We start from the raw sequence: 23,029 nt of genomic DNA on the forward strand, positions 1-23,029 counted from the left end.
TCAATACACCAAGACAATCTCCAATAAAATATTCAATTACAATAAGGCATTGCTGCACTTAAAATTGATGAATTCCTTCAAACACCAGCATCCTGTGACTGCTCTACATCTCCCTTCAAATATACTCCAGTTGGCCATGTCATCACTGGTGATCTGAACTTGGTTGAACATCACCACCATTGTAAGATATCATCTTGTGGACCCAAGTTCAGAGAACCTCGCAGGATCAACTGGAACCATAATTTTAAGATCATTATGGACTCTGTAGAAGAATATGCCAGGAAATGGGCTAAAAGGGAGAATGTAGAGGTGGACACACTGTCAAAATGGGTCAAATCTGTGAGGAAAATAGTGTATGGCCGTATGTGTCAACTAAGATCACATGTTTGCAGAAGACCCTATTCTGTATTTAAAGATCTTGATGCTGTTAAGTGTTTGAATGATATTCATGACAGATATGTCGTCCCTGCTGATAAAGCTGCCAATAACATTGTATTTGTCTGTAAGAAGTATTATTTTGAATGTATTTAACAAACTTGTGTAACCTCCACCAACTCCACTTACAGACAATCAATGTTCAACAAATCTGAAATTTTGGCAAACCATAAGTCATTCATGGATAATTTTAATATTACAACAAAGAAGGACCATAATAAGTTGCCTAGCTTATACTGGATACCAAAGCTCCACAAAACACCTTACAAAGCTAGGTTTATCGCAGGGTCTTCAAAACACATGATAAATTGAACGCTTGAAAAACATCATCACCAAGCATTTTTCTACAAAAACTGTTCACGCCGTTACAAATATGTGGTATTAGGGTATAATTCTACATATTTCTTTAAAATATTACTAACGCTAAAGTGTTTTATACGAGAAAGACATTATCAGTATGCTTGATTTCCTCAGTGACAACCTATTTGTTGAATTTGGAGGACACATTTCCAACAGTGTATAGGAATTCCCATGGGCACTAACTGTGTTCCCTTACTTGCCGACATTTCTATGTTCTCATACGAGGCAGAATTTATTCAGAACCTTATCGAGCAGAAAAAGGTCTCTGTAGCTCGTACTTTCAACCTTACATTTAGATACATAGACGATGTTATTTCATTGAATAACTCTGAATTCAGTAAATATCTCGATATGATTTATCCTCCAGAATTGGAGATTAAAGAAACTACAGAAACGGCCTCTTCTGCTTCATATCTGGACATTTTACTTGAATTTGACTCTAATGGTCACCTTTCTACTAGGCTACCGGTATATGACAAGAGAGATGATTTCAACTTTAGTATAATCAATTCTCCACACCTCATCAGTAATATTCCACTCTCACCTGCTTATGGGGTACACATTATCCAGCTTATTCGATATGCAAGAGCATGCAGTTCATATGGTGATTTTATACAGAGACATGGCCGATAAAAGTATAAAACAGTGTCTTAGGTCACCGTAAAGAACATGAGCTTAGTTGTAACAATGTAATATTCACAATTTGTTACTGAAAAAATACTTACCTCTTGTAGCTTAAGCTTAATTCTGCTATCGGACTATCAGAAGATTCAAATTTAAAACAACGAAGCACTTTTGATGTTGAATTGATTTCAATAATTTACTTTTAAGGGTTTCAGTAGTTCTTGTATGAAAGTTACATTCTTTTCCAAGTACAAGGGAATAATAAATATCATGTTTCTGTTACCTAATAGTGTGCCTGGCTTTAATTTGGATGTGTGTGAGTAATAACCATCTGGTTGTAAAGACATTAATTGGTACCCCAGACTGGTGATAGTAATCTGTCTCCAGGCTTACATGCCTGTGTCGGGTTTTCTGTTGTTTATCCAGTACAAATAACCCAGTCATTAGGTTCCTTCCTGTTAATGATATGAAAACGTGTAGTGTAAAACATGCATACCAGGCATCGAAGTGGCAAACCTTGCCTGTATCTGTTGTAACTGTGAAAAATAGGACTGGTACAGTCGAGTGATGTGTGTTGATGTCTGTTGATGTGTTGCTTGACTTTGTAAAATAGGCTGGTACATTGATGGGTTGTGGCAAATAACGCTGTGATGGTGAATGATATGAGAGATCCTGTACTGAGATGTAAAGTAAATCCCTGTAACAGCCCATTATTCACTGCCATTCCACAGGAATATGTGCATCAGTGGCACATGCCTGTAGATCACAGCTATGTCACTACAATGTTTGTCAAAACACAACACAGACAAAGTTTTCACAAGCTAGTACAGGGTCTGTCACTCGACTTTGTACAACTGTGTACCATGTGTTTGAATGTCACAGGGTTGTGAGGGTTCTCCTGTGTACAGCAGAGCTATAAAAAAAGCTGAATAGATTTGAACAGACAAATTTACTATTTAATTTAATTTATGATAACGTATTATGATTTTATGATATACAATTAAGTGACATATAGGTTTTCTATCAATTGTTGAAAATTTATAATCTGTGGTTTAAAAAAATTGAGCCCCACAACCAGGCTACTGCTCATTCCCCCACCATCAGCTTGCAGACGACATTTTTCAGTAGGAAGTCTTTCAGTTCGTTGTGTGTTCGGAGATGGCAAATTTCAGTATAAATTTATGGCTTAATTGTACGGATCCTGAGGTCAAAAAGGTTATAGAGTCTGTCCAACATGGATGCAGTTACCTGTGTTTATTCTGGGAGGATAAGCAGTTTTGCATCGTACCAAAAAAGAACATCATTATTCTACAACAGACAGAAATTCTAGAGTTTGGAGATGCCATGACCGCTAAGTATGGGGACAATGATATTGGTGCCGTTTTCATAGCAAGCGGTAAGACACTTATCGTATTTAGTCTGACATAATTTACATAAAATTCAGCTCACTTACGATTTTAAACTAATGGTTTTTCAAAATAATGTGTTTTCCAGTTTTGTTTTAACATCGAACCACGGGTATTTCATACTGTTACAGCGTCTCTATTCAGTCTGCCTGATTGCCATAGAAGGAGTGCTCATTTAAATATATAAATATTCATGAGAAGGGCATTGCCATATGTCCCTTCTGGGTTCCAACAAATCAAGGAAATGAGATCTCACAGTGAAATAGGTTAATGCTGGGTCACATTCACTGCATGAAAACCCAATAATACATACTGTATTTGCATGGATTATTGCCTGTATTTTAGCTGAAGAGTGCATATACAGATGAATACAGTCAATAATCCATTGCTTGTATTCAGCAAGCCTGTTTTCATGTGGATTCATGTGAATTCACGTGTATTATTCTATAATACAGGTAATTCATTTGTGTGTATTTATCTGTATTATTGCGTTTTCATGCAGTGATTAAATTCGCGTTTTGATTGGATTTTGTTGTCTGCATCTAAAATTTGTAGACAACAGCATACGCAGAAAGTAATTATAAATCGTGTCATGGCAGTTGGAATGCTGCATAATGATGGTCTCTTGACTCAAGGTAGAGCCTACTAGGCCGTGGGCTAGAGGGGGTCTACGTGCACCCCCCACACAGGATAACAAACCTGTATTTTTCAGAAGCCTTGGGATCCTAGAATACGAAATGGAATTTTAACAGAAAAATATAGGATGGAATAGCTGTTATGGTCATGTTTTGAAGGGTACCGCAAAATCACGATTTTGCAACCCAATTGCATTTTCGTCAAATTTGTCTTCTTGTAAGTCATCTGCTGAGCTTATTTTTTAACATAACCTCACTTGTTTGGTACCATTAGAAAGGCAATTTATTCTTCTTTAAGATGATATATTGCAACATGCAATATATTCTACAGTTTTTGTGAAATATGACCAAAACTTACCCCATACCCCAAAGTTTAACATTGCAAATTACAGTAAATCTCAATTATACTAATTTTTTAGCTAGGCAGAATAAACAATGCAATTCTTTGTATGAAATTGGTTTTATTTGGTACAGGGACATGTCGGAAATATGAAATAGACTTTTAACAGAAAAAATACTGGGTCTCTACAGCTGTAACAGTCATATTTTGAAGGGAACCGCAATATTACAGTGTTGCAGATTTGCATGCATTTTTGTTAAAGCTGTCTTCATATCAGTCATCTGCTGAGCTTGTTTTTGAATATAATCTAATTTGTTAGGTATCATTAGAAAGATAATTTACTAGTCTTTAAAATGACATATTGTAACATGCACTATCATGTATAGTATTCATGAAATATGACCAAAACTTACCCCATACCCCAAAGTTTACATTGACAATTGCAGTCATAGCTAAAATCAAATTTTACCAATTTTTTAGCTAGACACAAAAAATCTGCCCATTTTTGCTATTAAATCTGTTTTATTTGGTACAGGGACATGTCAGAAATATGAAATAGACTTTTAACAGAAAAAATATTGGGACTTTACAGCTGTAACAGTCAGATTTTGGAGGGAACCGCAACATCACAGTGTTACAGATTTGCATGCATTTTGTTAAATTTGTCTTCCTATAAGTCATCTGCTGAGCTTGTTTTTGAATATAATCTAACTTGTTAGGTATCATTAGAAAGATAATTTATTCTTTGTTAAGATAACATATTGTAACATGCAATATCTTGTACAGTATTCATGAAATATGACCAAAACTTACCCCATACCCCAAAGTTTACATTGACAATTGCAGTCATAGCTAAAATCGAATTCTACCAATTTTTTAGCTAGACACAAAAAATCTGGCCATTTTTGCTATTCAATCTGTTTTATTTAGTACAACGACATGTCAGAAATATGAAATAGACTTTTAACAGAAAAAATATTGGGACTTTACAGCTGTAACAGTCAGATTTTGGAAGGTACGGCAATATCACAGTGTTGCAGATTTGCATGCATTTTTGTTAAATTTGTCTTCCTATAAGTCATCTGCTGAGCTTGTTTTTGAACATAACCACACTTGTTAGGTATCATTAGAAAGATAATTTACTAGTCTTTGAAATGACATATTGTAACATGCACTATCCTGTATAGTATTCATGAAATATGACCAAAACTTACCCCATACCCCAAAGTTTACATTGAAAATTGCAGTCTTAGCTAAAATCAAATTCTAACAATTTTTTAGCTAGACACAAAAAATCTGGCCATTTTTGCTATAAAATCTGTTTCATTTGGTACAGGGATATGTCAGAAATATGAAATAGACTTTTAACAGTAAAAATATTGGAATTCTGTAGTTGTAACAGTCATATTTTGAAAGGTACGGCAAAATCTCCATATTCCTGACTTGCATGCATTTTTGTTGAAACTCTCTTCTTATAAGTCATCTGCTGAGGTTTTTATCGAATATAATGCAGTTGTTAGGTACGATTGAAAAGATAATTTACTAGTCTTTAAAATGATGTATTAACATGCAATATCTTGTATAGTTTGTATGAAATATGACCAAAACTTACCCCATACCCTAAAGTTTACATCTAAAATTGCAGTCATAGCTAAAATCAAATTCTACCAATTTTTACTCAGACATAAAAAAATTGGGCAATGTTTTGTATTAAATCTGTTTTATTTGGTACTGGGACATGTTAAGAATATGAAATAGACTTTTAACAGAAAAAATATTGGGATTCTATAGCTGTAACAGTCATATTTTTAAGGGTACAGCAAAATCTCAGTATTACTGACCCGCATGCGTTTTTGTTAAATCTGTCTTCCTATAAGTCGTCTGCTGAGCTTGTTATTGATTATAACCTGGCTTGATTGGTATCATTAGAAAGGTAATTAAGTAGTGCTTTAAATGACATATTGTAATATGCAATATCTTGTATAGTTTTCATGAAATATGACAAAAACTTTCCCCATACCCCAAAGTGTATATCCAAAGATACTGTCATAGCTAACGTCAAATTCTACTGAGTTTTTACCTACACACAATAAAAACAGCAATGTTTTGTATTAAATCTGTTTTACTTGGTACTGAAACATGTTAGAAATATAAAGTAATATTTTAACAGAAAAAATATTGGGATTTTATAGCTGTAACAGTCATTTTTTGAAGTATACTACAAAATCACAATATAGTTGACTCGCATGAGTTTTTGTTAAACCTGTCTTCTTGTAAGTTGTCTGCTGAGCTTGTTTTTGAATACAACATGGTATGTTAGGTATCATTAAAAAGGTAATTTACTCGCCTTTAAAATGAAATATAGTAACATGCAATATCCTGTATAATTTTCATGACATATGACCAAAACTTACCCCATACCCCATGGTTTATATAGAAAGGACTGTAATGGCTAACATGATCAAATTCCACAAATTTTTAGCTAGACATGATAAAAGGGCACTGTTTTGGTATTAAATCTGTTGTATTTGGTACTGGGTTATGTCAGAAATGTGAAATAGACTTTAACAGAAAAAATATTCGGATTGTATAGTTGTAACAGCCATATTTTGAAGGGTAACGCAAAATTGCAGTACTGCAGACTGGCACCTTTTTTGTTAAGTTATTCTTCTTGTAAGTCGTCTGCTGAGCTTATTTTGTAACATAACCTGGCTTGTGGGGTATCATTAGTAGGGCGATTTATTCTTCTTTAAGATGACATATTGTAATATGCAATGTCCTTCACAGTTTTCCTGAAATATGGTCAAATTTTACCCCATACCCCAAAAGTTCAAATCGCAATTATCTTAAATTCTTCCATTTTTTGCTACACATAATACAAAAGGCAATTCTTGTATGAAATCTGATTTGTTTGTTACAAATGTATGTCACAAGTATGAAATAAACTTTTAACGGGAAGATGATACTATTTAGTAGCCATTTGGATAATTTTTGAGGGGGAAACCCATATATAGGAAATGTATGTGTTTCGACAAATTTGCCATGATACCTGGGTACCCTTCCAAATATGATCCAAAAGGCTACAAAATCATATCATATTCCTGTTTAAAGTTAATTTCATATTTGTGACATAGTTTTTTAACAAAATCGCAGATTTCATAGGTTGCATACAGGCATTGCCCTTTGTATACAAAGTTAATAAATTGTAAACAAATGGTAGAGTTTCAGATTCGCTGTAATTTGCTTTGTAATTTTCAACGTAAACTTTGGGGTATTGGGTAAGTTTTGGTCATATTTCATGAATACTATACGAGACAGTGCATGTTGCAATATGTTATCGTAGAAAAGAATAAATTACCTTTTCAATGGTACCTAACAAGTTAGATTATATTCAAAAACAAGCTCAGCAGATGTCTTAAAAGAAGACAGGTTTAACAAAATGCATGCAAATCTGCAACACTGTGATATTGCGGTACCCTTCAAAATATGACTGTTACAGCTGTAGAGTCAAAATATTTTTTCTGTTAAAGGTTTATTTCATATTTCTGACATGTCGTTGTACTAAATAAAACAGATTTAATAGCAAAAATGGCCAGATTTTTTGTGTCTAGCTAAAAAATTGGTAGAATTCGATTTTAGCTATGACTGCAATTGTCAATGTAAACTTTGGGGTATGGGGTAAGTTTTGGTCATATTTCATGAATACTGTACAAGATATTGCATGTTACAATATGTTATCTTAACGAAGAATAAATTACCTTTCCAATGGTACCTAACAATTAGATTATATTCAAAAACAAGCTCAGCAGATGACTTATAGGAAGACAGTTTAACAAAAATGCATGCAAATCTGCAACACTGTAATATTGCGGTACCCTTCAAAATATGACTGTTACAGTTGTAGAGACCCAATATTTTTTCTGTTAAAAGTCTATTTTATATTTTTGACATGTCCCTGTACCAAATAAAACAGATTTAATGGCAAAAATGGCCAGATTTTTTGTGTCTAGCTAAAAAATTGGTAGAATTGGATTTTAGCTATGACTGCAATTTTAGATGTAAACTTTAGGGTATGGGGTAAGTTTTGGTCATATTTCATACAAACTATACAAGATAGTGCATGTTACAATATGTTATTTCAAAGACTAGTAAATTATCTTTCTAATGATACCTAACAAGTTAGATTATATTCAAAAACAAGCTCAGCAGATGACTTATAGGAAGACAAATTTAACAAAAATGCATGCAAATCTGCAACACTGTGATATTGCCGTACCCTCCAAAATCTGACTGTTACAGCTGTAAAGTCCCAATATGTTTTCTGTTAAAAGTTTATTTCATATTTCTGACATATCCCTGTACCAAATAAAACAGATTTAATAGCAAAAATGGCCAGATTTTTGTGTCTAGCTAAAAAATTGGTAGAATTTGATTTTAGCTATGACTGCAATTGTCAATGTAAACTTTGGGGTATGGGGTAAGTTTTGGTCATATTTCATGAATCCTATACAGGATAGTGCATGTTACAATATGTCATTTTAAAGACTAGTTAATTATCTTTCTAATGATACCTAACAAATTAGATTATATTCAAAAACAAGCTCAGCAGATGACTAATATGAAGACAGCTTTAACAAAAATGCATGCAAATCTGCAACACTGTAATATTGCGGTTCCCTTCAAAATGTGATTGTTACAGCTGTAGAGACCCAATATTTTTTCTGTTAAAGTCTATTTCATATTTCCGACATGTCCCTGTACCAAATAAAACCAATTGTATACAAAGAATGGGATTTTTTTATTCTGCCTAGCTAAAAAATTGGTATAATTTGAGATTTACTGTAATTTGCAATGTTAAACTTTGGGGTATGGGGTAAGTTTTGGTCATATTTCACAAAAACTGTAGAATATATTGCATGTTGCAATATATCATCTTAAAGAAGAATAAATTGCCTTTCTAATGGTACCAAACAAGTGAGGTTATGTTAAAAAATAAGCTCAGCAGATGACTTACAAGAAGACAAATTTGACGAAAATGCAATTGGGTTGCAAAATCGTGATTTTGCGGTACCCTTCAAAACATGACCATAACAGCTATTCCATCCCTATATTTTTTCTGTTAAAATTCCATTTCGTATTCTAGGGATCCCAAGGCCTCTGAAAAATACAGGTTTGTTATCCTGTGTGGGGGGTGCACGTAGACCCCCTCTAGCCCACGGACTATACCGTATGATGCGTGAGAAGGACAACCTTCACGATCAAAATGCAGTTGTGATTGTTGAGAATTTCGCAGAAGCTTGGCACATTTTGGGCAATTTGAAGAGAGATGCAGCTTTATTACTTTCCGAAGTGACCTATACACATCTTTCTTCAAATGGCGTATATTATCTAAAGCTACAGTGCCGTGCTCCCGTCAATTCTGGACAAAGCAGCATTGCACAGGAGTGCACGGTAGGCTTTCTACTGAAGATAGAGGATGAAGACTATGCGGCGGACATCTTCCTGAAGAAAGGTTTCCAGGTCTACCTACAGTTACTGATAAAATGTGGACAAACGGCCCTTTTCAGGGCCAACCTATCCTCCATAAGAGAATTACCGTTTATTAAATATTTCTTGATAATCTTTATATTGTCATCCAGGTCGCAATTGATTTTTGTTTGTTTGTTTCTTTATTTATGTAAAATTCCAGATACCATCCATTTTGACTATTGTATTGTAGAAATCATTCTTAATAGACAGCAAAAAGTTTAAAAATTTGGGAATTATTTTAACCTCAAACTTAAGTTTTTCAGATCATTTTTCTTTTAGTGTAAATAAATCTTTTAGAATGTTGGGTTTTATAAAACGAAACTCTCAAAATTTTACTAAGTTTCGAACTTTTAAATGTCTTTATACTTCTCTTGTAAGGAGCTGTCTCGATTATGGTTCTGTTGTCTGGAATCCTTGGCAAAATCAGATATGGAATCACTGGAAAATGTTCAATGTAAATTCATAAAATATTTGTGTTTCAAGACACATATTTCGTATCATGCTGACCAGTATGAAGTTCTCTGTACCTTATTTAACTTGCCAGCTTTGGAGCAACGTCACTTTTGTCTTGATATGATGTTTCACACAAGTGTGCAACTGGATTTTATAATTTACCAGATGTTTTATCAAAGCTATGCTTTAATGCACCTGGCAAACTTTTGTGCACCTGTCCCACATTCAGACCACCTTGTAGCTGTATCAATGTTTTTAAATTTTCTCCTCTTAACAGATGTAAGAGTAATTTTAATGAATTGTTTCGCAATAATCATAATATTGATATTTTTAATGATTCATTTAAGTCTGACATTAGACATGTTATATTTTTAATGGCTGTTCTTGTTGATTTGTTTGCATTGTTTTTTGTGTGTGTGTGTCCTTCGCTCGATTTTAGTTTTGTACTTTTCGTTTGGTGCTGTGTTGTTCAGCGTTTTTTTAACCATTTGCTTTTGAGCTTTTCAGGAACCTGTAAATGGGACTTGATCCTATAGAATTTCCGAATAAATAAATAAATGAATAAATAAATAAATAAGGCTTGAGCACCTGTAATATTTCATTACCCCATTTTTGCCTTGCCACTAACAGTATATAATACCAATCCATTGGCATCTATTGGTTTTTTGAAGATGACATGTTGCATATACAACTGCTAAATACCACTCCAAGTGGTTTGAGTACCGGTATATTCAACACATTCTGGTGGATAGTTAGGTTGCGTTCACAAACACTTCTGGAAGGGGGGAATTGAGACAGGACCTGAAAAAATAAGCAACATGTAAGGCTGGGCCCCTGAAAATATTGGTACTGCAAGGGGGGAGCTTGTAAATATAGTGAATGTCAAAGGTCCATCATTAAGGCACCTTTAGATACGTAAGTTATTCATTTTCGGGGTGCCCTCCGGACACTCAGTTTTAAGCTACAACAGAAGTTTAGAGTTTCCTCAGACCAACCTGTTCACAGTAAGATTATGAGTTCCATGGTTTTTGTTTTACATATGTCTACATTAAGTTAATTAATCACATAAAGTAAACTTAACAGATCAGCACTTCCGAAGAGTACCAAAAATGATGACAAAAATGAAAAGGAAAAGGAAATGCATGTCTGTAAAAAAATGAAAAGTTGCATGAAACGTTGCACATCATTGTGTCTTTAAAAGAAAGAAGGATATAGGAAAATGGGATAAAAGAAACACAGTAGTTGTTCAAAACGTTGTTTAGAGAATGGAAAAATCTCTGTGCTGAAGAGAAAAGGAAGTATATAGCTGAATGGAAAAGTGAAATGTTACAAGTATTTGACAGTAAATTGGGGCTAAACAACAATATCGGTAAAGTTATCGGCTCAGTCACAATCAGGGTGCTCTAGAGTGTTTTACTTTTGTCAAAATTTCATCTTGTAGACACATATCTACATTTACTAAATTCACAAAGCTTAAGGTTGGGTACATATTTGCTTGAAAAGTTGTCAACCAAACTTTCTCAGTATTTCCATGGCAACCAGTTCTTCATTGTGTTGACACACCGTCCCGGACACTACAAAATATTATGAGTTGATGGAGAAATAACATAGTAGACTATACAACATTTATACAAATATTCTTTTTAAAAGTTTTTTTCGCGAATCGCCGAAAGAGAAGCGCAGATCAACAAAAGACTAAAACACCTCAAAGCAGGGAGTTTTACTACTATTGGATAACCACATCTCAAAACTTGTTACAAATTATTTTCCATCATTTAATTCATATTTTTTCTGTCTGCTTTCCTTTGTATATCAACAGATGAAACGTCAAGCACCAAACAAGTACAACAAAGTCATTACAGGATACATTCATTGTGTATCTCCTATGAAGCAAGGTCGATCAGCATCATTTTTTAATTGTAAACTACAAACAGCCTCAGATGACACTATATTGGACATCCACCTATTGGATTCAGTCCCAGAAAACGACTACAACTCAAAGAATATGAGAACAACAAGACTGCTGTGAGATTAACAAACGTCTCAAAAGTCATTGAAAGCACGGGATCAACTAAATATCTTGTGGATGATAAATCTGCAATCCAAGGTGAAGCATTGGTGTATCCTCATTTTTGGCCACTTAGCCCCATCTGTATCACAGTATTTATAATCACAGACCTAATTAATGAAGGGGACCTTCAGCTGCCAAAGAATTACAGGTTTACAATTTTTGTCAATACAGCTGTGTGACAGATACATGACGCCAGCTCCCTGTACATAGACAACATGTAACGCACAAGACCATCACATCATCTCAGGAAATCTTGCCATCATGCAATCACTTACACGTACCGCCAAACATGCCTCATTCCGATAATAAACATGAGAAAAACAAACATTCAAGCACTATAAATCAATATCTACATTGCTATGACATTGCCAGAAGCTGTGCAACTGCCCACTGCGATGACGCAATAACTGACGCGATGACGCCACTGAAAAGTTAGGAAGACATTATTATATACAAGCTACGTTTTTTCTCCAACTTTAACCTTCCCATCAAATTATGCTGTATGACAACCACTTTAACACAAAGAAATCACATCCACACTGACATCTTCATCTGCAGATATACAACATCAAAGAAGAACCCCACCACAAACAATACAAATCCAAGATGACCAGGAAAGAAGGTGCAAACTCAAACTCTGGAATGACCAAGCCACAAAACATGACCTGCAAGAACAGCAGCATGTCCTTGTAAACAGGAGTCGAAGTGATATTGGGTGATTATGGCTTTGCTATAATTATTGTTAATGTCTGGAGGGACATGAGGAGAAGGGTTTATACCTTAACATGTATGGGTTGCCGTGCGTCACCTACACCTACCACTTGATGGATGCACTTGAGACGTAACCTAATCTACCAACGGCCCTCATTTACCATTATCTAAACAACTTGTGTCACCCTTTCCACGCCATTACCCATGTGCATATCAGTGTGATCAAAGCTATATATTGTCCACTTCAACTTCTGCCACGCTGAAGTTCACACCACAAAATTCCCACTGTATGTCTCTATATTGATAGCTTTACACAATAAAGTTCCAGGGGGGTTACTGTAATGGGCCTGTAGGGGGCACCCAGTAGCAGGTTACCTGATGCACGGTCCATGGCAGGAAACAGTTTGGAACAAGATCCAGAACCAAACAGAACGTCAAATAATGTTCGTAATAGACGAAGCCGGCAACTCCAGGAAAATGTTCATGGCACAATGGCTCCGTTGTGTCCACGGAGCATTTTGGTCAGACACCACAGTCAGCAAGGACGTCTTCTACGCCTACAACAAAGAACCAATCGTAGTCTTTGATCTAGTCAGACACGAGCTGGAAGTACTCAACTACGGCACTCTAGAAAAGATGAACGGATGTATCTTCATCCGCAAGTACATGTCAAAGATCTTGGACTTTGATCCACCGAAGATCGTAGTTTTCATGAACGCTGATCCCGACATGACCAAGCTCAGGACGGACAGGTACCAGATGGTCCACCTCAACGACGGAAGAATCGCAAGACGATCAGTATGGACAGACAGATACGACGGCCGAGTGTTCCATTTCGGAGAAGAACACACAACAAGAAGTAGACATACCATGGGAGAGTGACACCTCACTTCCGGATCTACCACCACCACCTCATTTCACAACAGACGAGGAGGAAACCGATGATGCAGATGAAGGACAGGAAGAAGACCCAGAAAGAAGCCCAATTTTTAAATGAAAAATTAAGAAACAATAAACACAAAACAAAAACAACCACACAAAAAAAATTAACCACATACACGTACCCTAAACCTACTAACGCTACCACAGTCACGCAGGGCGCTAGTTCCTACGGGGTTCCTAACACCTAAAATCCTTTGGGGGCACCTCAGTCGAGCAAGGGCGCACTCACCACACGTGACAACAACAAACATCACACCACAAAGACGGCACGGTACCAGGAGTCCGGTACAGCCATCCAGGTCGCCTCGACGCCCCCGCCATGGCAGTACATGCATAACCCCGGTTTTCGGCCAAACACTTGTGTCTGTTGGCTTACTCTAATTGAAGAAACGGAATGGAACGGAACAGAAGGCCATACAAAATGGGATTTTGTTTCTATTTTTTTTTTTGATGCGTGTATGACAGTATGGTGTATATTCAAGTTTGCTTGCGTATACTTTGCTTTATTGAAATACAATTTTAAAACATCGTACATCGACGGCTTCAGTTTAATATAAAGGAAAATGAGGGCAACTCCACACATCGGCTCTACCAAGCTGGTTTAATATTACGATATGGTGAATAAAAGGATCATTACATCTATTTTGTGTGGAATACATGGCGAGACACCACCCTTACCAAAAAAACATACTGGAAAGTAGATGTAATGTATACTCAGACCCTGTGAAAAGTATCATTTTGGAAAATTTGTAGTAAATGCATATACTTGAATCCTACTGCACATGCCTCAGGTAAGAAAAAATTTGAACGAAGCTGCCCCAAGTAATAGTTTGTAGTGTCCGAGTACGCTCAGTCCCTACAATTGTGCTGCAAATCTTCATGAGAGTGTAAGGTTAGAATTGTCAACAGTTCCAAGGCTATGCGAAACCTACATAACTTTGCAATAGCCATGGTCTTTGCCAGAGTTCATCATTACAGAGTCTAAACTTAACTGTGCACTCTAAACAGATAACTGCAGTCAAAGTCAGAAATTGCGAAGAAAATTTACAGCAGAGTCTAAGTCAGATAAATGGATAGCGTGGGTACGCTTCAAGTGTACACTCCGACTGGATGGCTAACTGACTTCTGAAATCAGGGAGTGAAATTGCCACAGATTGAGACAGCAACATCTATTTCACACATTGCTTGTGCCAACTTGTGGTATTCACATGTTCTTTAATGCTCAATCATTTCATCCAGGAGACTACATATAGAGCTGGCAGAACTTGCCTTCGCATGACTATGAAATAGCATGATGACAAAGTGTTCTAAGTTTGTGTTCTTCTTACACAAGAACTGCACTTCAAAACTATATCATTGTTTGCAATCATGCATGATTTTTTACAGTGTTTCATCTAGAGAGGGGGACAGGGGGATTCCCCTCAGCTGACATGTTGGCACCCCCCCCCCAGTAATTTGTCAAGGGGGGACCTGCCCCCATGAAATGGCGCCAGTCACACCTTAGAGATACAGGTAAAACACATGCATGAACTGGTGAAATCCCCCCTAAATTTTCTGGTAAGGGGACCCCCCTGTTGATGCCATCCTAGATGAAACCCCGATATTAAATAAAACTGCATCTACAAAATATTTATATACTGTAACAGTAAATTCATCTTTATTTAATTTTAAATCAGGCACATTGCATGGTCCAAATCAGTCTTTTTCAAATGTATTAGGAACGTGACAAACAAAGTTACAATCTTTGTTGAGTGTAGCAACGGAAACCATTACCTCATAACATTTGGCTTACAGGGATGGCCACAACTGCTTGTTTTTCTTTATGTAAAAGTTAAATATGTGGAATGGAACAGTGAAAAGACTGTCAGTCACAATTTTTTCTTTCATCTCTTCAAATTGATTTGACAGCAAGATGTTCTACCCTTTTGCAAACACACACATCTGAACAGAAAACTGGATTGGGACAATAAAGTATGCATTTACCTTCATACTTGTTGTACACAATGAAACAAATTTGTAAGTAACGTGGTCAAGCAGAAATAGCCTGTACTTAGGATATTACCTGTAAATTCAGTAGCATTCCGTACCTTTCTTGAGGGAGATCATTCACAACAATGTAAACAGGCCAAACACTGAATTTTTATGAACAGAAAAGTGCTACACCATCAAAGTTGATTTGAAAAGAGACATGTAGCTCCTGGTTTTTCTTTTCATCATCAGTTTGGATGAAGAATCCATCTGCTTGAAGTACAGCTTTTCGTCCAGAACATCTTGTATGTGTTTGGTATGATTCTGTTGTGTCTTAAATATTGCAGACCACTATGTTTGCCTTCTCCTCTACAATAAAGAATATAAGCAATAAATTATCTATATACTGCATGTTCTGAAAAGCTTCATATTATTATAAATGCCCCCCCCCCCCCAATAGTATCCTAGGTTCACTGTATGCAATAGTTGTATATATTTTAATATGCATGTACAATTGTGTAATTCAATAAGCTTTACAATAACACTATTAAACAAAATATGACTTCTCTTAAATTGTGTCCTTTGTTTAGTCTACTGCAAGGCAGATTTTCCTATTTCTACATTCTGTACATTGGCAAATAACAATGTCTAAATTGAAAATCTTCAATCATTGGTTATGTAATTTTGAGCTACATACTGACAAAGCAGCATGGTTTTAAAGAAGCCTGTATGTCATGTAAAAACCAACCTATGGAATTATGTCGATCAATACTCTGTGCAGTAGATGATTGATTTTTGCAATTGGCCCTATCAAATTCAGTCCATTCACGCATTTAGAAACAAACTATGCTGTCCGAGCATAAATAATTTAGGGCAAATAACACACGCATCTACAGTTCAATACCTTTTAATTTTTGCTGAGAAAACACAGTGTATGGAAAGTATAAAGTATTAAAAGTGAGGGGTGACTGAGCAATTGATTTAAAGAATTTAGGATGTGAATAGTTATTTTTAATAACGCAAAAGAATATGCAACATATCAAAATATTGACTACTTACGTGAGAATCAATGGCGTTGAAAGCTGCTCCACTATCGGTAGTCACCAGTACTTCCGCGTTCCGGTTCTGCATTTGCCTCTCCGACCACTTCACTCTCGCAATCATCAAGTTCAGAGTTGTTGTCAATGTGAGTTTGCTGTTAACCATCATAAACTCGTAATAACTGGTTATCATTTCAATACAGTGATCGTTTTCTTGTAGTTGATCGACGATATTGTTCCTTGTTGTTTACTGCGTCCGCCATGTTTGTATGATGAATGGTACCGTATGCAACACGCATTGCCGTTGGCTCTCACAAGGGTCAGTGTCACTTCGTTCAACATCCAACTGTCATAATAGTTTTCGCTTGGGAACCAATTTGAGGGATAATTTTGTTCATTTGTTAGTTTAAACTATAAAAACAGGTGATTCACTTAGTTTGAAATTATCTAAAGACCTTATCATTGCATTACGAATCTAACCAATGACACGCAATGTTTTAATTCCGGCGGTACTGCGCACGCGCAAATTGTCCCGGAGCGGGTAGATTTGGAGACTGGATTTCAATCAACAGCAGCTGAGAGCAGTGTAACCGTATCATCCGCAAATACTCGTTCTAGCGAACTATAAATCGTCTAACAATGGGAAAATCAAGAGGCAAGAAAGTATCTACTCACTTTGGTGACCATGGTAAGTATTCAATATGAAGTGTTATGGTTTCAGTCGTGCAATATTTCGAGTCATCGTATTCATCGTATGCACTGGTAGGCATATGCATTAGACCTTGGTTCATGGATACACAAAACCGGCCAAAACCCGACAATCTTTGTATCTTAACTATGATCAGACCTAATTCCATACATTTTGAAAAACATTGAGGTATAATATCCGTACTGAACCATGATTATAAGTTAGAAAATTTGTATCATTGTCTCCACAATGTAAGGAAGGGTTACGTAATAACAGACCATTCAAATTCCACGGTATCAATGATTGTCCGTTAATTCCGAGCTAGCCCATATCACGTGCATCTTCAACCAATCATTTGTGACAATTCCAGCGGATTGCATGGCCACAGCATGACAGACCCAGAAACATGTTATCAATGGACCATGCAGCTCCATCATCATATTTTCGTTAAATCAACTTATATTAATAAATGTGAAATTTATGAAAGAGTACACTGCAAATACTGTAATTGCTTTTAAAGACAGAACTTATTTTTCTATTTGGTAGCAAACATTTTACCTGCCTGTTCCATTCTGAGCAGTATAGGTTTACTGATGAAGTTCTTCATAGTGAATGTGTTTTATATTTTTTAGAAACTGCATTTTTGTGAAAGTTGTCAAGTACTTTGATTACATAAATATTGTAATAAACAAGGTCACATACTAATTTTATTTTTATTGCATTCATATTTCTTACAATGAAGATGCTGGCAGTTATACCTGCTTCAAGAGTATTTACTTATGAACAGCAGATGAACAATGCAAGGAATAAAGGAATACACTGAAAGAGTCTCGGACCAAGGCAGCACTCTTCCTGCTGCAATGCTTCTACAAAACAAAGGATCTGGTTGGAAAAAAACTTGAAGGGAGCTAACTGTCGTGAAAGCATTGATCCTAATACTGTTTCTGCAATTATTGGTAAGTTTCATATATTCCTTTCTCTTTCCCTACAAGCACCTCACATAGTGCAATGAGTGTACACTTCGATAATGTTGTCAAATACCGGTACAGTACTCATGCCGATAAAACAAACTTCTTAGAAACTGTATTTTACCTCTTTGTTTCAAACTGCTGAATTGAACACAAGAATTTTATTTCTTGCTCCAGCTTCAACAGTGTCATACTGATTTTTCACACCATTTTGTACATTCAAGTTTTTTGGTGAAATTGTCATTTATAATGATATTTTTAACTCTGCTGTTTGAAATATTAATCTTATTTGAAGATTTTTTTTATTACACAAGTGCCGATAAGTGCTAAAATTAATGGCAAATATTTAAATGTATTGGTTTATAAGTTAGTCTGTCACTTACAATATCCTAAATTGCTCATCACAATTTTCTAAAAATACAAGAGTAAGAATTTTTTAGGACACAAATATTTGAACGCACACAACAGTAATGGTAACGTCGTCTTTCAAAATATGCATTGTTGTTTTTATATCTTTCACACTGTTATTAAAGTATGATCACTGTTGTTAATTAAGCAATATGATTGTTTCAGTGTGTGCTTTGAATAAGAGACAGGAAAATGAGGTGAGTGTTGCTGTTGACAATCAACATCAAGAGACTAAGGTAACTTATCAATACTGCATGAATGAGTAACCCCTATCGATCACCCCCCCCCCCATCCCCGCAGTCGATGTGATAATGGATGACTAGCATATACATTATGTGTACTTGTTTATGCTCGACAAAATCAAGTACGCCCTGTGTACACTTTTTTACCCCTCCACAACAAGTACACTCCCTTACGAAAATTAAAGCCTTGCGGCGAACAGTTGTGGTAAAGTCTTCATAATTGCCCGGTAAGTTTGCCACAACAAGTTGTGGTAAACTTACGCATAGCTTGAGATTTTCGCATGTTGATGGATTTTGCGGCGCACATATTGTGGTATGCTTACCACGACACTCATGCATGTCCTGGTATGTTTGCCATAAAATTTTAGGCTTTGCAGAATTTTTTTTTGCGGTATACTTGCCACAAACAGGATTTACGGTATACATACCGCTATTGAAGCTGACCCCATGGGTAGCATACCCCTACCCTTCACACTTTGCCAGGACCACTCACACTCTAGCTACTCATTCTTGTGCTCATGTAAGTTTTCAGAATGTAGCCATAGGTACAAACACTCACACACATTCACAAACAAAAGAAAATCTTACCAGGTTTTTCATTGAATTCCTACCTTACATTTATTGCACATGGAAATGCTAACAAATGACACAAAACAAAAGAAATCACAAGTTCATCAACAGTTCTTTCACAGAATATCTCCCTTAGTCCATGGCATCTTCATAACAAAGTGTTGGCATATCCAACCATATATTGGGAAGTTACTTTTGATCCAGTTGATTGTTCAGTGTCTTAATTGGTTTACTTTCCATGGACTACAAACGGGCTAAAACAATAAAAAGAAAACAAAAAAAGAAATATTAATGCAATCACATATACTAGCACAGTACAGTAGACAAAATGCCAAGAGAGCAATCTGCTAGTCAGTATGTAATTGCAACTGCCTTGACATACCTTTCACAATTAGTCTTGCACATATCATGAAATGGACTCCAGGTCACTAACTTGTAAAGATATTTCAAACGGTACTTACACTTATACCGGTATAGTTGGCCTTGGCAATCTTGGTAACTCTTTTGGGATCAATGTGGGTTGATGAGATTGGTGATGTAGAGTTGTCATCAGCATTGCTTTTTCTCAGCATTTGTTGCCACAAAGACATGTGGTCACTTCCAGCTACAAATAAGAAAATGCAACGCAATAAAAAGGAATGTAAAGGAAAACGTCCCAGTGATTATGTTTGGTGATTTTGACAGGTACATCATGTACATGTGACATGAAAACTAGTTTCCTACTCTATCTGTGAATCTAAATTACTTTTAGATGGGGAGGACAACGCTACCAGTGACCCACAGCTGCAGAAATATAGGACTGAAAATATTGTATGCATGTTTTGTTATGTAAGATTTCATGTAGAACTTCAATGAAATATTGTAAATCAATCATTGATTCCCCCTTACAATATGCCAGCAAAATATTTACGGGTAACTTTGAACAAATGTCAAAATACATTAATGAAGATTTCAAAAGAAACTAAAGTGTCAAAGACAGAGACGTCCAGCATCGTCCATCATGATCTTATAAATAGACGTATACCAAATTTCATGACATGAAACAAGTGTACAAACAATACTAGGTCAGAGTTTCAGAACTTACTTACCCAACAATTCCTAAATGTATTGTTTTTTCATTGTTTTATATCGTACATAGAGGGAATTTGTATACGTATAAGCAAAAGTTTCACCCTGGCCACAGTCCCCGAGGGACTGTGCCCTCGCCAAAGCAAGAGAGTGTCTCGAAGTATGTATTCCCCAGACATAGACACTGTCAATATATCTTATCGGTATGAACAGATGAAGGCCACTCCTTTCACACTGTTCACTCAACGTTCAACCTCGGGAGTTATTCAGACAATTGGACAGTGTTACTCGAGAATTGCACAGAACAAAAACAGATAAAATTCGTCGTTACGTTGCAGAGAAGGATAATCGAAAATTTACTTACCGAAATTCAAACGATCGCCTTGATCCTCAGGGTATTATAAGGTGACCATTGTTCAAAGCCGATCTCCACACGCTGATCGTGACGACGATGACATGAAAATTAACGCGTCTTGAACATTGCCTATAGGTTGTACATTCATAGCTAGGGTATATGAAGCTGTCACGGTGATGTCCAACGGCAAATTCAGTGACATTTTGTCAAAAATCGAGTGAAAAAAACAGCGACAATGAACTCAGCAATTCAAAAGGGTCGTAACTGTCGTTCTGATATCAGATTTGCCGCTGAGTTTGACCTGTGACACGCCAATCTGACCAATCACAACGAATTCTTCACATGATCTATGATGTCATCGGGCGTGATACTATTACTTCCGGTACAAAGTCCTCGCAATCGCGATCGCTGTACATAACATAGCATGAACATGAATCGTAGTGGAAGTTTTTTAAAAGCAATTTATGGAAAAGTAATTGATTGATTCGTTGCAGTTTTCGACGGACTATCCAAGCAAAAGTGTATTGAGAGCAGTGCATGTAGGCCTAGTACATAGCAGTTAGCACAGCAGTGGCGCCTCGGGGCTAACCGTGCAAACCCTTCTTCATAGCACTATACTAGAACTATTTTATGGTGTGCCTTCCCAGAGATACGGGACTTCAATTTCGATGAAAACTGTGTTCTATACGACAGGCGTGACATACAAAAAATCCAACATACCATTCAACAATTTCTTAGATTTTTGTTCGGGCGCGTTTCTCTGGAAACACGTACGTACGTGTACACACGGCAGGTTGAGATGTCAATCATTTGTAAAGTGGATGGCAATACGACTAATAATTCCCTTGTCTTTCTATGCGATTGAGGAACTATACTGATCATATGCATGATATGATGGCTTCGGAAAATAATTGTCGAAAGACACAAATAGAAAGAGCGTTTTCTCCGACCGCGGTGACTGACATGCTCTGTCCGCTTATTATTACCCAAACTGCGGCAAAGTTCTTTTCCTTCGTGGATTACGGCCGATTTTCGAGAGATTTTTGTTGCTGCCATGAAATTGATGAATTTAACATTGAATTATCGTGCAGATCATTGGCTCAAAACGTTTCCCGATGGACAGGGGAAAATGGTTTCACGGGATTTTTTTGGTGGCTGCCTACAGTGTCGGCCTAAGTATGAAACAACATCGTTATCAACAGAATACCCGTCTTATTATATCAACTTCGTCACTTTTCTCGCCTCGATCACACCATATTGGCTGCTAAATAGCTCAAATTAAGCTTATTTTGTCAATCCAGCGATTCCACACCTTTATGTGCTATTGTTGATGTAATCTGGATTCGTAAAATCTTGTCACTGTGTATAGAAGTATCATTTGGAGAGTCAGGTACTTTTGTATGTGAATTTCCTAATTTCTTGGAAACTGACAAAGATTTGTCTTACAAATTCAAATGTGTATACACGTTTAACATCCCCAGTTTTGAAAAATCAATAAATATACTATTTTGTTATTAAATGTAGAGTGCAAACATGTATACTCTTTATTCATGCATATGATATACGGTACATCTACAGAAGCCAGCTGGGCATGCACACATGTTCATAGATGTCATTTGGCTGCCCTGTAACCGTGCAGCCTTGAATTTACATGATTCTGTACAGTCTGTGCTGTGTGACCATTGTATTTACGTAAGCCTTCAATGGCAAACATACCACAAAGCAATCTGCAACTTTGTTTACTTGAATCTGGTGGTAGACATACCAAGAGAATTGCTAATCACCACAAGTGCACCACTAGTGGTGACTATCGGCGCAGGTTGGATAGAGTTTTTCTGGCAAACAAACGTATGCGTGGTATGTTTACCCAGAGCATGCTGCATGTTTACCACAAAAACCTGTTTCGTACGGGCTCCACGCATACTTTTTTCACGGAGGTTCCCTAAAATTAAGTACGCTCTACGTATACAAAAGCGTTCCAATATTGGATAGCTGTAAGTAGCATCACATTGGATTCTGTGTACTATATAGGTACACTCTATGTGTAAAACATGTATCTTTTTTCTTTACTGATTCTGTACAAAGATAATACATAGTTTTGAGAAATATGTACACTTCACGGGCTACATAAAGTAGGCAAAATGTAGGGTGAATTTTGGTAAGACGGCGGTGAATCGATAGTGCTTTGACCCTAGTCATGTGATTTGGGTCCCCGG

The 23,029-nt window shown here is 36.4% G+C and overlaps 2 long non-coding RNA genes across 2 annotated transcripts; both read right to left on the minus strand.

The window, feature by feature from the left end:
* Nucleotides 1-15,625: 15,625 nt before the first annotated feature.
* Nucleotides 15,626-16,671, minus strand: LOC139125734 (uncharacterized). Its single transcript, XR_011550341.1, has 2 exons — nt 16,534-16,671; nt 15,626-15,843 (listed from the first exon to the last, which is right to left on the minus strand). It is a non-coding gene; the product is annotated as an uncharacterized lncRNA (long non-coding RNA).
* Nucleotides 16,672-19,412: 2,741 nt separating this feature from the next.
* On the minus strand, nt 19,413-21,661 carry LOC139125924 (uncharacterized). The gene is made up of 3 exons (XR_011550409.1): nt 20,823-21,661; nt 19,852-19,994; nt 19,413-19,644 (listed from the first exon to the last, which is right to left on the minus strand). It is a non-coding gene; the product is annotated as an uncharacterized lncRNA (long non-coding RNA).
* Nucleotides 21,662-23,029: the final 1,368 nt, after the last annotated feature.

Source organism: Ptychodera flava (genome assembly GCF_041260155.1).
Source record: "Ptychodera flava strain L36383 chromosome 3 unlocalized genomic scaffold, AS_Pfla_20210202 Scaffold_26__1_contigs__length_13983176_pilon, whole genome shotgun sequence".
NCBI lineage: Eukaryota > Metazoa > Hemichordata > Enteropneusta > Ptychoderidae > Ptychodera > Ptychodera flava.